This window comes from Puma concolor, chromosome A2 (assembly GCF_028749965.1).
Source record: "Puma concolor isolate L17-30 chromosome A2, mPumCon1.1.hap2, whole genome shotgun sequence".
Taxonomy (NCBI): Eukaryota; Metazoa; Chordata; class Mammalia; order Carnivora; family Felidae; genus Puma; species Puma concolor.
Window position 1 is genome coordinate 70,020,456 of NC_141668.1, and position 13,969 is coordinate 70,034,424.

A 13,969-nucleotide genomic window follows, 5' to 3' on the forward strand; every position below is an offset into this window, starting at 1 on the left:
TATCTATCTATACACACATATATGTATCTCCAACTCTACACCGGCATGTACCAGTTTTTTAAATTTCTTATTTATATATCTATCACAGCCACTAGATCTAAAGCTATTTGGAACGAAGATGTTTTATTCTATAATAGACAATGAAAGATGAATTAAGAAAATAAATATCAAATCACCTTTCTCATTAGATCCATTTCTAAGTCCACTTTTTCCTGCTTCTAAACTTCTACTCCAGCTATTCTTACCATTTGAAATGCCCTCCCTTTTCTCATTTATCAGTCTAAAACCAACATTGAAACTATAGCTATAGAAGCTCTTTATAGCTTAAGATTTGCATAAAAAAAATTACAACAGACTGAGTAAAGTCAGTATCAGTGATATTTTACATATCAATATAGTTTACTCAATTCTACTTACTTGCACATTAGAAATGTTTATGCTTTCCCTTTCCTGTACTTCAAGTAGATGCATATAAATTTGTTTTGTATAGGTAAAATGCATACACTAAAAAGGCATGTTTGTGTGAGATCAGTTGCACATCAAATCACGTGACTTAAGAATAAGTGATTGCCCTGGGGCACCTGGGTGGCTCAGTCCATTAAGCATCCAACTCTTGATTTTGGCTCAGATCACGATCTCAGGATAGTGAGATCAAGCCCCACATCAGCTCTGGGCTCCACGCTGACAGCATGGAGCCTGCTTGGGATTCTCTCTCCCTCTTTCTCTGCCCCTACCCTCCCCCTCCAAAAAAAAAAAAAAAAAAAAAAAAAGCGATTACCTGTAGGAAGCAAAAAAAAAAAAAAAAAGCAAGAATGGGGAGAAATGGCATAGGGCAGTAATGTTTTTATTATAAATGTTTTGGTGCCACTTGAATTTTGAAACTGTGTAAACTTACAGCTTTGAAAAAATAAAAAGAATGATGATTATGTTCTTTTGGCAGGTGATATAGGTGTTGCTTAACTAGATCCAGTTTTTCCATGACCCTATACCCTAATTGCTTCTTAGATTTCCAACCTGCCTTCATTTCCTAAAGCGAAGTCTTTCTTCTGATTTTTCGGTCAGCCTCATTTGTCTTAAATCTCTAAGACAGAAAGAGTCAGCATTAGCATCATCTGAAACTTGTTAAATATGTAAATTTCTAGTCTCATCCTAGATCTACAGAATCAGAAACTTCAAGTAGGATCCAACAATCTGTGTTTTAAGAAGCCCTCCAGATGATTCTTATGTACGCTGAAGTTTGAGAACCACTACTATTAATGGTTTAACATTCTCTTTTCCTGACTCCTTCCTTAACAAAGGCTGCATCCTATCAATTTCCATACAAATATATATACATATATATGTGTGTATACATATATATATATATATATATGTATACACACACACACACACACACACACACACAGCCCATGCAAAAAATTGGTTCTACTTAACATAAACATCCAGGGAATAGGGGACAATTATCATAAACACTGCTTTTTATTCAGCCCTCTAATATCCAGAAGCTGGTATGATAGATGTTTAATAACAAATTTGAAATGTTTTAAGTGTTAATGAAAGGAAATAGTATGGAAGAGATGCCCTGAAGACCTTTTCACCAAATAAAAGTCTCTTTCTTAACTATAAATTACAACAAAATAAATATTATAACATTAAAAAGAGAAAGATGTACTGGGTGGCTCAGTCAGCTGAACATCTGACTCTTGACTTCAGCTCAGGTCATGATCTCACAGTTGATAACATCAAGCCCCAGTGGGGCTCTGCACTGACAGCATGGAGCCGGCTTGGGATTCTCTCTCTCCATCTCTGCCCCTTCCCCACTCATGCTCTCCCTCTCTCTCTCCCTTCCTCCCTCTCAAAATAAGTAACTTTAAAAAAAAAAAGTACTTTACAATATCACACTGTTTACCACTTTGACTCATCCTCTCTTTTTTTTTTAAACGTTTATTTATTTTTGAGACAGAGAGAGACAGAGCATGAAGGGGGGAGGGGCAGAGAGAGAAGGAGACACAGAATCGGAAGCAGACTCCAGGCTCTGAGCCATCAGCCCAGAGCCTGACGCGGGGCTCGAACTCACGGACCGCAAGATCGTGACCTGAGCTAAGTCGGACGCTTAACCGACTGCACCACCCAGGTGCCCCATCCTCTCTTAATTCTTAATCAAAACCACAGAATGTGTTCTATAGCACATGTCCATAAATGCTAATAAACCAAACAAAGCTTCTAAGGACTATTTTTAAATTAAATTTTAAACAATTTTTAGTAGCCAGGAAGACATCTTAAGATTTAATAAAGGATTCAAATAAAAGTACTAGTATTTTTTAATGTTATATAGTGTGTTCAATTCTTCATAGCAATATATAAATTGCAATTGTTATTGTGATTCTAATGATGAAAAGCTAACATGGACCCTAGAACAAAACTGAAATCAACTGAATGTCTGTTAGAGAAGAAAGTAATATGGTTAAATGGAGCTTAGCTTAGTACCAAAGTAAATTTCAATGGAAGCAATCATAATTTGTAGCTAGTTTTAGTTTCTGTAAAAATTAATCAGTATTAAAATTAAAGTGACTATAAAGGTCAGAGTCTTAGCAAGATTTTTTGTTATTTTATTCTACTTTGGTATATCTTAAACTTCAAGCAATTTTAAATAAACACAAATAATATATTCAGGTCGTATGAGCCTGGAGGAGGGTTACTTTCCTCAATAAAACCTTTATTCATTATATTAAAATGGAAATTTACTGTATTCAATTTGATCTCAGGATGAAAATAACAGACATACAATTGATTAACTTAAGAAAAATATTATGCAAAAAAAAAAAAAAAAAACAGTTTTATACATATCACATAGTTAGCAATGTAAAGTTTCTGGGAAATTTCATCTACCTAAACATGTTAATCCTGTATTTACCAGAGACAAGAGATCCATATTGTGTTACATATGGCAAATAATTTCACCTTAAGAATTCTAGACTGTAATCAAAATAAAGAAAACTTAGACACATTTCTATGATGGCCAATCCCTAAAATGACTCAAAATGCAAACTATGAAGATATAATTTCTGATCACTTATAATGCATCTGGCTACATAGTATGTCCAACTCTAAGCTCTGGCATATTTCTCTTATATATTATACCTATTGTAGTAAGTCCAACTGTAAACTCTGGTTTATTTCTCAATGTTACACCATAGTAGAATCACCTTAAGAAAAATAATTCTCTTTTACAAAACAAATTTATCATTTCAAATACAATCTTACCCACTCTTTTTAAATAAAATAACTCCTCAAACAGAAATAGGAGTCAATTTTTAAAAGGCTCTTAAATACAACCACAAAATCAATAAAATGAAAAAAATTATTAATTTCCATAGCAAATAGTCTTAACAGTCATAAGAGTGAAGAGATAAAATAATGAAGATAATACAAGTCACGCATGGTTAAATTTGATGTATACTCCACTCAGCTGAACTGGACTTTAGACAATTTTTCCAAAAACACTGTGACCTGCCTGACTATAGTTTTAAACAAGCGGGTATCAGACACTGCAGTTACTAAGAACCTTAATCACTGCAGGTTTCCAGGAATGAGACAGTGACTGAGTACATTAGACCCTTCTCCCACACTGCCTACTGAGTAAAGGGGAACTCGGCCAGCATGCTCTACTTCTGGTAAGGTCATATTCAAACAGTCAGAAAATGCAAAGAAATGGAGATGCTGCACTCCGTGGGATTTATGCTCCTATCTCTCTTAACAAGTTTCCTCATTTCACAGAGCTAGGCCCTGGCCTTATAATGAGACCAGCTTCCAAAGCGTGTACATAATCTCCAATGTACAAAAATAAGTTTTTATGCTAAATTCATACAATGATAGAACAAGAATATTTTAAAGAATACATTTTCACAAAATTGAATATTCAACCCTAAACAGAATCTCCTTAAAATCTCTACATTTCAATGGTAGATACACAAATTGTTATCTAAACCATTATGCTAGGGAAAATGCTTTTGATGTTTCTACTTTCTTTTTTTTTTTAATTTTTTTTTTTTTAACGTTTATTTTTGAGACAGAGAGAGACAGAGCATGAACGGGGAGGGTCAGAGAGAGGAAGACACAGAATCTGAAGCAGGCTCCAGGCTCTGAGCTGTCAGCACAGAGCCCAACACGGGGCTCGAACTCACAGACTGCGAGATCACGACCTGAGCTGAAGTTGGCCGCTTAACCGACTGAGCCACCCAGGCGCCCTGATGCTTCTACTTTCAATAACACAGTCTATAGTATACTGTCCTCCTTTCCCAATTAAAAAAAAAAAAAAAAATGTTACTACTTTGGTAAAATACACTAAGGGAGCAATTAAAACTTTCATGATAGATTCTTCCCTTTCCAGTCTAATTATGGATTGATTTTTAAAAGACAAATAACCTACAAGTCACTAGAGAGAAATTATTTTGAAATTCCCAAGAGGCTATGATTCAGTCAATATTATATTTATGAACTACACTTTTGAAATTTAATGGGTTTTTTTTTGGCAGCTCCAAATAATTAAAACCTCTGGTATTTATTCCACCCTGGAAATTGGCAAAGTATATTGGAATTTTTGACAGATTTCGTCTCATTGCCTTTTCTTAAATGCCTGCAGGCTTGTAACAGTGTTAAATATGAGAAAAGGGGAGGGAGAAGAATAAAACAGGATAAGATCAGTTTGATTACTTGAAAGACAGGATGGTAGAAAGTATTTGTTAAATTGGTTGTTCAAAGTAGATTCAGCAGAGATTTAAAAGCCCTTGTATCAATAGTAACTAGAAATAAGCTACCTGAATTTTGGAAGGAAGAAGGAATTTGGCAAAGTGAAAAAAAGGTAACAAAAATAAAGGCACTATTTAGGTCTTTCTTATTTAGTACAAATTAGTGATCCTCTGATTAGAAACTAAGCAGAGAAACACTGCTATTGTAATCATTTCTTCTTCCAATCCCAACCAACAGCAGCTAATTATTAACTGGAGACCACACTCTAGTTATTCTTTTAAGAGATGACAAAGGCCCTACATTCACTGCAGCATTGTTTACAGTAGCCAAGAGGTGAAAGCAGCTTAAGTGTCCAATGACAGACGAATGGATAAAGAAGTGGGGGGAGGGAGGATGATAATGAAATATTACTCAGCCATTAAAAAATAATGAAATCCTGCCATTTATGACAACATGAATCCACCTAGAGAGTACCGTGCTAAGTGAAATAAGTCAGACAAAAACACATTATATGATTTCACTTCGATGTGGAATCTAAAAAAAACCAACCAAACAAAATAGAAACATACTCGAAGATCCAGGAGACAAACTATTGGTTACCAGAGCAGGGAGAGGTTGGGAGGGTTAAATCAGTTGAAGGGCGTTAAAGAGATAAACTTCCAGTTATAAAATAAATAAGTCATGGGGATGTAATGTAAAGCATAGGAAATACAGTCAATAATATTGTAATAACTATGTATGGTGACAGATGGTAACTATACTTATTGTGGGGATTTCATAATATATAAAAATATTGAATCATTGGGATGTTAAACCTGAAACTAATAGGATAATGAATAAATGATATTTCAATAAATAAATTTCAAAAATAAATAATAAAGATGACAAACGGTGTTAGTTTATACCAAATTCCAAAAATAATTTTCCCATTCAAAAAAAAGTTCTACTATACCAGTTACACAGGTTTCCTTTTATACAATGACTGTGTACAGTTCTCCAAAACAAAAGCCTCAGCAGCCCTTGGCTATTTTTTCTACAAATTCACTTCTAAATTCCAGAGGTTCAACATTACCAAATCCAAAATCTAATCTCAAACCTTGACACCTCTGCCTTTCACTATAATCCTGTATTTACAACTGCCTAGAGCTCATCTCCATTTGATACTTTTCCATCAGCACTCAGTGGGTAACATGTCCTTGTCTTTCCCAACATCCTCAGAATCGAACCATTCACAAACATTATAAATCATACAAAGAGATGTCACCAAACATGGCAGAGTAGGAAACTCCAACAGTTCATCCCCCCACAAAAGCAATAAATTTCCTAGCAAAAATGGTCAAAACCAACTTTTTCAGAACTCTGGAAATTAATGGAAAGCTTGTAGCAATCAAGTAAATGGTTAGCCAAGAAAAACAGTCAAATCTTGGTCAGAGAGCTCTGTGGTATTTTAACTCATTCTGGTCCCGTCCCATGTTCTCCAACTGGGCAGTGGTTGAGGACAAAAGTTCATGTTCCCAATACAGGTATCCAGTATCAGAGGGAACAGAACAGACCTTATTCTGAAACAATTGGGATTTTTTTTGTTGTTGTTGAGATCTGTTTGGTGACTCCTTACAGGAGAAGCTCAAAGGCCTTGCTTTAATTCCTCCTCTCAGAACGCCCCCAGTGCTAGGGGACCACCCAGGGACATTTGTCAAAAACCTGTAAGGCAGGTTATTGATGCCTGGGGCAAGAGATAACAGTTAAGACAAACAACAGACTAACCAAAGAACCTGGAATAAAGGCTAATGAATGAGATGCTTTGCAAAGTAAAGGTTTTAAAAAGCACCCACATATTTTTGGGAATTTAAAAGGTCACATGCAGGGCCATATATCTAAAATGTTGAAGAAGTTTAGACTCTGTGCCACTGCTTAGAAGAGAGCCCTTGGGGAGGGCTGCCTGAACAGGTACATCCACACACACTTTTCAAGAGCAAGACATAAATTTTTATCTTAAGCCACTGAGACTTTGGGATTATTTGTTACAGAAATTGGCATTAATTATATGAATAATACAGACCTAGAATCTAAGGAACCTAGAAGACGTGTGTTATTTTGCTGTAAAGTGAAGAATTTGCTTAAAGAAAAGTGACTTTTTATACTACGTTCTGTTCACTTTGGCTATCAACAAATATATTTTCTTTATATTGCTGAATTACTAACAAAAACATTAACAAGAAAAACGTAAAAATAGGCTGCTTTCCTATGTGTATATAGGCGTATTCTTCTATAAGCGCATGGCAGCTACCCCCCCACCATATCTTAAATTACATAAAACATATTGTTATGTAAATGGAATTACATACACTCAAATTTAACTTTGCTAGAATACATCTATTTTATAAGGTGAGTTTCACCACATTCAGAGAATTTTAGCATTAACATCTGGGACCAAGAACTGAAAATAACAACTATGAACTACTTTCAAGCTAAAAATGAAAAGTAATAGAGTCAATACAAATCTATTCAAATTGTATTCAAATCAATGCAATTATTCTTATGAATAATAATGCTTCAGATGAGAAATATATGACAAAGAATAGCTGTGAATAATAAGAGAATCACTTGAAGCTGTGGACGGCAAAGAAACAAATGAAAAACATGCAATTGTGCACGGTTTACCTGGAATGACCAAAGCCCCAAACCTGTATTCATCTTGAATTCATATTTTTAACAAAAAAGTAACAATAGTTTTATAAAATGCTCCAAAAATACACAGAAAAAATTTCAGAAACTGCATCTCAAAAAATATCATATACACATAAAATACTAACTTCCTTGAGCATGTTGCCATATGCCATATTTAAAAGTATCATGAATTTCTTTTCCTTATTTGGAAAATATCTTATTTGGTATTTGGATGTGTTGGCTTGGTAAGCCAATTAAATAGGTTTTCCATTTATATTATCAAGTTTAATTAAACTCATCCATAAAATGGACAGGTGGCTTTAAAAGATGCCTATAAAGAATCTTCTGGTTGAACACAGTATTAATAACACATGCACCAGCAAAGAAAATAAGAGAGAAGAGACACTTTTCCTACTGCTATACCATATACCAAACATATACTCCAAACACCATACACCAGAAACAGATGTAGAGGTTATAGGGAGAGGTCTCTGTCAGTTTGGGTGGCCTGGAAGTACTGGAGAACTAACCTCATTTACTGAGTGAATCCTACAAGATCCTGTCACACAGTTAGGAGGATGCCAGTGACAACCTGTAATTTAAATACCAATAGAACAAAATGTCCCTTATTTTTTCAATGAGAACCTTATAGAAATTCTGACTATCTTCTTGCCTTACCCTGGGGGATTGCCTTGCTGTAACCATGCCAGTACATCATGCTAATAGTACATGTACTACTAGTATCTCGACCAGATTAATGAAGTAAAAATAATGGTAAAAATGTACCCTTGATATGTGATGAGAATCGAATTTGCTTCTGTGGTCTTCCTCCCCAAAACTGATAACCCCAGTTTATTCATGAGGAAAACATCAGACAAGTCCAAGTTGGAAGACATTCTACAAAATACCCAACTTGCACCCCTCAAAACTGTTAAGGTCATCAAAAACTGAGAAAATCGGAGAAACTTTCCTAGTCTAGAAGAGGCTAAGGAAACATGACAACTAAATGCAATGTGGTCTCCTAGGTGGAATCTTGAAACAGAAAAAGGTCATTAGGTAAAAATTAGGCAAATATGAATAAAGGATGAACTTTGTTAGTAACAGTGTAACAATACTGGTTCATTGGTTGTGACAAATACGCCATACGTTTTGAAAAATGGCAATATAATCAAGTCTAAAAAACTCAGCCCAAAATTTTCAAAAGCAACAAGACTTGAAATACAAATTTACATTCACAACTGTTAATGATGAACACTTTGCCTTAAATGCATATTGTGATTTAAATGTTAGCTAATGGTAAGACATACTCAGAATTTATAAAACAGTAAGTATATATAAATCTATGCCCCAAAAGCATAAAAACCACAATTCTAGAAAATTATGAGTAATTAGATGTGATACACATTAAACATCGGGTGCTAGAGATACAAGGACAATCATACAATTTGATTCAAAGCAGCTTATAATTTAGTGATCAAACAGACAAGTGAAAAGGTAATTAGCACACAATGTAATAAAAAACAGTAAGAAAACACCTGCCAAAAATAGAAATGAATACAGAGTTCAATGGGAGCACTTGGGCTGAGAAATGAGACATGAGGCAGAGAATGTGCCCGGAACAAGGTGCCATCTAAGATGACACTCAAGGGATAAGAAGGTGGTCAGCTAAATAGGAGGAAGTTGTCCCAGAAAGAGGGACGAGCATGTACAGAAGTCTAGAGCTATGTTGTCCAAGAGTATAGCCATAAGCCAACATGAGTATTGAACGCTTGAAATAGGACTACTGAGAACCTGAATTCTTAATTTTATTTAAGACTGAAGCAGTTCAACATAGTAAAGAGATCAATTCTCCAAGTTTAACACAATTCCTATCAAAATCCCAGAAATGCTTTTTGTAGGCATAGACAAGCTTATCCTAAAATGTATATATGGAAAAAAGGGTCTTAGAATAGTTAAAACAATTTTGGAAAAGAAAAATAAAATGGGAGGAGTCACCCTTCTTGATGTTAAGACTTACTATATCGCTACAGCAAACAAGACAGTGTGATGGAGGGACAGCCATACAGATCAATGGAACAAATTAGAGAACCAAGGAACAGACTCACCCAAACATGCCTAAATGATTTTTTAACAAGGTGCAAAAGCAATTCAATGGAAGAGAAATAGTCTTTTCAACAAATGGTGCTGAAGCAATTGGACATCCATAGGCCAAAAAAATATGAACCCTGAGCTAAACCTTACAGTGCATGTATAATTCAAGATGGATCACTGGCTTAAATGTTAAACATAACCATAAAACTTCCAGAAAACAAACAAACAAACAAACATAGGAGCAAATCTTCAGGACCTAGGAGTAGGTGAAGACTTTTTGACTTGACTCGAAAAATATAGTCCATAAAAGGAAAAAATGATAAACTAGACTTCAAAATTTAAAACCTCTGCTCTGGGGGCACCTGGATGGCTCAGTTAGTTAAGCGGCCAACTCTTGACTTCGGCTGAGGTCATGATCTCACAGGTTTGTGAGTTTGAGCCCCACATCCGGCTCTGTGCTTACAGCTCCAGGGCCTGCTTCAGATAGTCTGTCTCCCTCTCTCCTCCCCTCCCTAACTCACATGCAAGCATACTGTCTCTCTCTCTCTCTCAAAAATAAATGTTATAAAAAATTAAAAAACAAAAAACAATCTCTGCTCTGAAAAAGACTGTTACAAGAATGAACAACAAATTATAGACTAGAGGAAATTTTTGCAAACCACATATCTGACAAAAGACTGGTATCTAGAATACATATAAAGAATTCTCAAAACACAACACAAAAAAAATCCGATTAGAAAATGGGCAAAAGGCATGCACAGACATTTCAAGGACAATATACAGGTGGCAAATAAGCACATGAAAAGATGTTCACCATCGTTAAGTCACTAGAAAAATGCAAATTAAAACACAGTGAGAGATCACTACACAACTATCAAAATGGCCACACACACACACACACACACACACACACACACACACAAACTAGCCAATTATACATTACAGGTAGGTATATAAAATGGTACAGTCACTCTGGAATATAGTTTGACAATTCCTTTCAAATGGGTTTGCACTGCAAGTCCAGCAACTGCTCTCTTGGGGATTCCTCCCAGAAAAATTACAACATTTTCATACAGGAGCTTATATGCAAATGTTCACAACAGTTTTATTCGTAATAGCCAAGAAATGCAAATTATGCAAATGTCCTTCAATGGACAATGGTTTCACAATGGTTAAGCCATCTGTGGAACCATGTGTACCACAGAATACTACTCAGCAATTAAAAAGAACAAATTATTGATACACAAAGCAATTTGGATGAACCTCAAGGGAATTATGCTATGTGAAAAAGCAAATCTCAAAAAGTTCCACACTTTATGATTATTTATACAACATTCCTGAATACAAAATTACACTACTAATCTAGAAGAGATTAGTAGTCCCCAGGGATTAGGGATGGGGAAGGGATGGGGCGAGTGTGGCTACAAAGGGGTGGCCCAAACCTTGTGATGATAGTACAGATCTGTATCATCATTGTGGTGGTGCTTACACAGACTTCCCATATAAAATTGCATAGATCAACATACACAGCCACAAGTGCATTTATAACTGCAGAAATAAAAATAAACCATCTGGGGTATAAACAATGTCAATTAGATCTGATAATGTACTACAGTTATACAAATGTTAACACTGGGCAAAGGTAGCTTAACACCCCCTCCCCCCGTACGTATCTCTGCAACTTCTTATAAATCTATAACGAATTCAAAATAAAGTTAAAAAAAAAAAAAACCTGAACCAGCAAAAAATATTTTCCCAGTAAACACAAACTTCTTGTTTTGATAGGAAACATTTTACTTTAACAACTGCATTGTGTAAGATATTACTGTGTTGTACTAGGGGAGGAAAGTGCAAGCATTACTTGTAGCACTACACACAGGCACACAGCTAATCTAGTTAGTGTCCACAGACCGATTCAGTTCAAGTGATCTCTAATGTCATGCACATTAGAATACTTGATGCAAGACAGCATGACTTACAGTATAACTATCGATTGGTAATTAAGTCAAAATACCTCTTTTAAAAATTATATATAATTACATTTGTTTCAGCTTAAAACTCTAGTATGGACAACTTTAAATTTAAAAGAAAGACATATTAATGCAGAATTATACAGAATTGAATAGATCCAAAAGCCAGAAGAACTGGAAGAAGCTATTACAAATTTCATGATGAATGGAAAATGTAATTTACTAGAGCAGAGCAAAATGAGAAAGCTGTTTGGTTTTGTGCCAATTATTAATTTATAGCCGCTCTGCTCCAAATTCACCAAAAGCCTACTTTGTGAAACGGACCTGGGCCCTTTAAATACTTTCCTTCTGCCTGCTGGCGCAGTGCTACACTTTGTCAGTAGAGGGCACAGGGGAGATACTGCCTGGGTAAAGGGCTCTGCCTCCTGGCGCTTGATCTAGCAGGGCGCCTCCAGAACTCTCAGCTCACACAGTGCCTGGTGGCCAAACCACCAGTAGCCAACAGCTCCCCTCTTCAGTGAGGCATCTCCCTGTATACAGCTTGGGTGCTAATTTCCGGCAAGTTCCAAATGACAGATTTCTAGCAAGGTCTGCCAGCACGGCACCACGGCAACTTCTCTGTCATCCAGTGAGTTATAGCTGTTGCCCCCTCCAGCAAGGTCTGGATCTAAGCTCTTACTTAAGCTTAGTGGAACATTTTCATGGGTACTTCTTAGGAGTGCTGTTGGCAGCCCTAACTTTTCACGTTATGTGGCCAATAATTCTTTTAGGTTTAGATTTCTATAAGATCCAAATATCTTGCCAGGTCTAATGTGTACTTTCTAGCAAAATGGGTCTAAAGCAAATATTCTTTTTATTTGGAAGATGGAGAAAGTAAAGAATAAACTATGAAACATAACAAAGGTGATAGAGCAAATCAGTGGACAGAGTCCAAAACTAAAAAAATCTTGACTAAATTCAGTACTTTATTCATAAAACTACAGTATACCACTTCCCTACCAAAACCATCACCTGATAAACTTTAAGTGGATAAAAGTATAACAACCACACATTCTGGTTGGTTAGAGGATCATCCTGGTTCATTACCACTGTTCTCACATTTCATCCAGTTTAAAATGTGTCCTGAATTTTGTCACTTTTTACCAAAATATTAGCAGTTGCATTAAGACAGCTGGGGTGGTATTGGCATACCTCCATTTTGTACTTCCGACTTCAGCCAGTCGAGTCTAGTAGTGACAGAGATGCAACAAAGATAAGCTCTCAGTTTAAGTGGTTAAATCTGGAAGATGACTATTAATAATTCACAACTCTTGCCTAACCCTTTCCTGATGCAGTATAAGTAACATATTCTTTTTGAAGATGGCATGCAAGGCCTGACTGATAAGCAAGTGCACTCAGACACAAACGCTCCAGATTCATAACTTCCTGGTCCAGAGTAGACCGAAATTCACTCTCTTGGAGGTAAAATATCTGACATTATTGTCAGTGCTACTCAAATTCTGTTAAAAAGCTCAACATCATTTTTACAGTGATAATACAAGTATGTTTTGGTGTAGTGCCAAAGAAACAGAGATTATTAAATTTAGAGACTCTTAGAGAAGGAATGTACGGTATTTGTAATTAGTTGTGGTGCGTATGTAATTTATAACTGTGCCCAAACTGTGATATTCTAATCAGAACAGTACCTGTTGTTAAAACTAACACTTCTTACGAATCTGTAGTTTCACAGTAAAAGTAATCCACAAAATTCTGTAACAAGGCTGACACTGAATGCAATGCTTCAGCACAGTTGTATCAACTTTCTGTTTGTGCTGCCTATTATCTACAGATGTAAAGGCGTGCCTGGGTGGCACAGTCGGTTAAGCGCCCGACTTCAGCTCAGTCATGATCTTGGGGTCCCTGAGTTTGAGCCCCGCGTCGGGCTCTGTGCTGACAACTCAGAGCCTGGAGTGTGCTTTGGATTCTGTCTTCCTCTCTCTCTGCCCCTCCCCTGCTCACACTCTGTCTCTCTCAGAGATAAACATTAAAAATTTTAAAAATATTGGAACTTTAAAAAAACTAACTTGTACATCAACGTAAGAGTTCTACAATAATATTGAACATTTTTGTAAACAAGTTTTTAAATTCTGGTTGCATTTTGTTCAAATCAGTAGGAATTCTTTATGAGACAAAGAAGCAAAAAGTTTAAGCTTTTAACTTACAACAAATGGCATTTTTAAAAAACAAAGTTTGTAAACAAGAAGATTGAAATTCGTTGCTACTAAAAGAAACATTAAATTTTAAAAGCACAAACAGCATATAAGATTTAATTCTGAAATTCCAACCATTACATATCTATTACAACTTTTGACAGCCATCTTTTAAAGGAGCTATTTATAAATGGATATATTTATACTCACACTAAAATGGATAAAAATTGAAAAGGCCTATGATTTTCGAGCATCTAAATTTGGCAAAACATTCAAAATAATCATAAAGACAACTTATCTGAC

General features: G+C 35.7%; 1 protein-coding gene across 1 annotated transcript in view; it reads right to left on the bottom strand.

Moving 5' to 3' along the window:
- SDHAF3 (succinate dehydrogenase complex assembly factor 3) overlaps positions 1–13,969 on the bottom strand; it is a 65,261-nt gene that overhangs the window by 32,760 nt on the left and 18,532 nt on the right. The gene's annotated exons all lie outside the window — the stretch shown is intronic.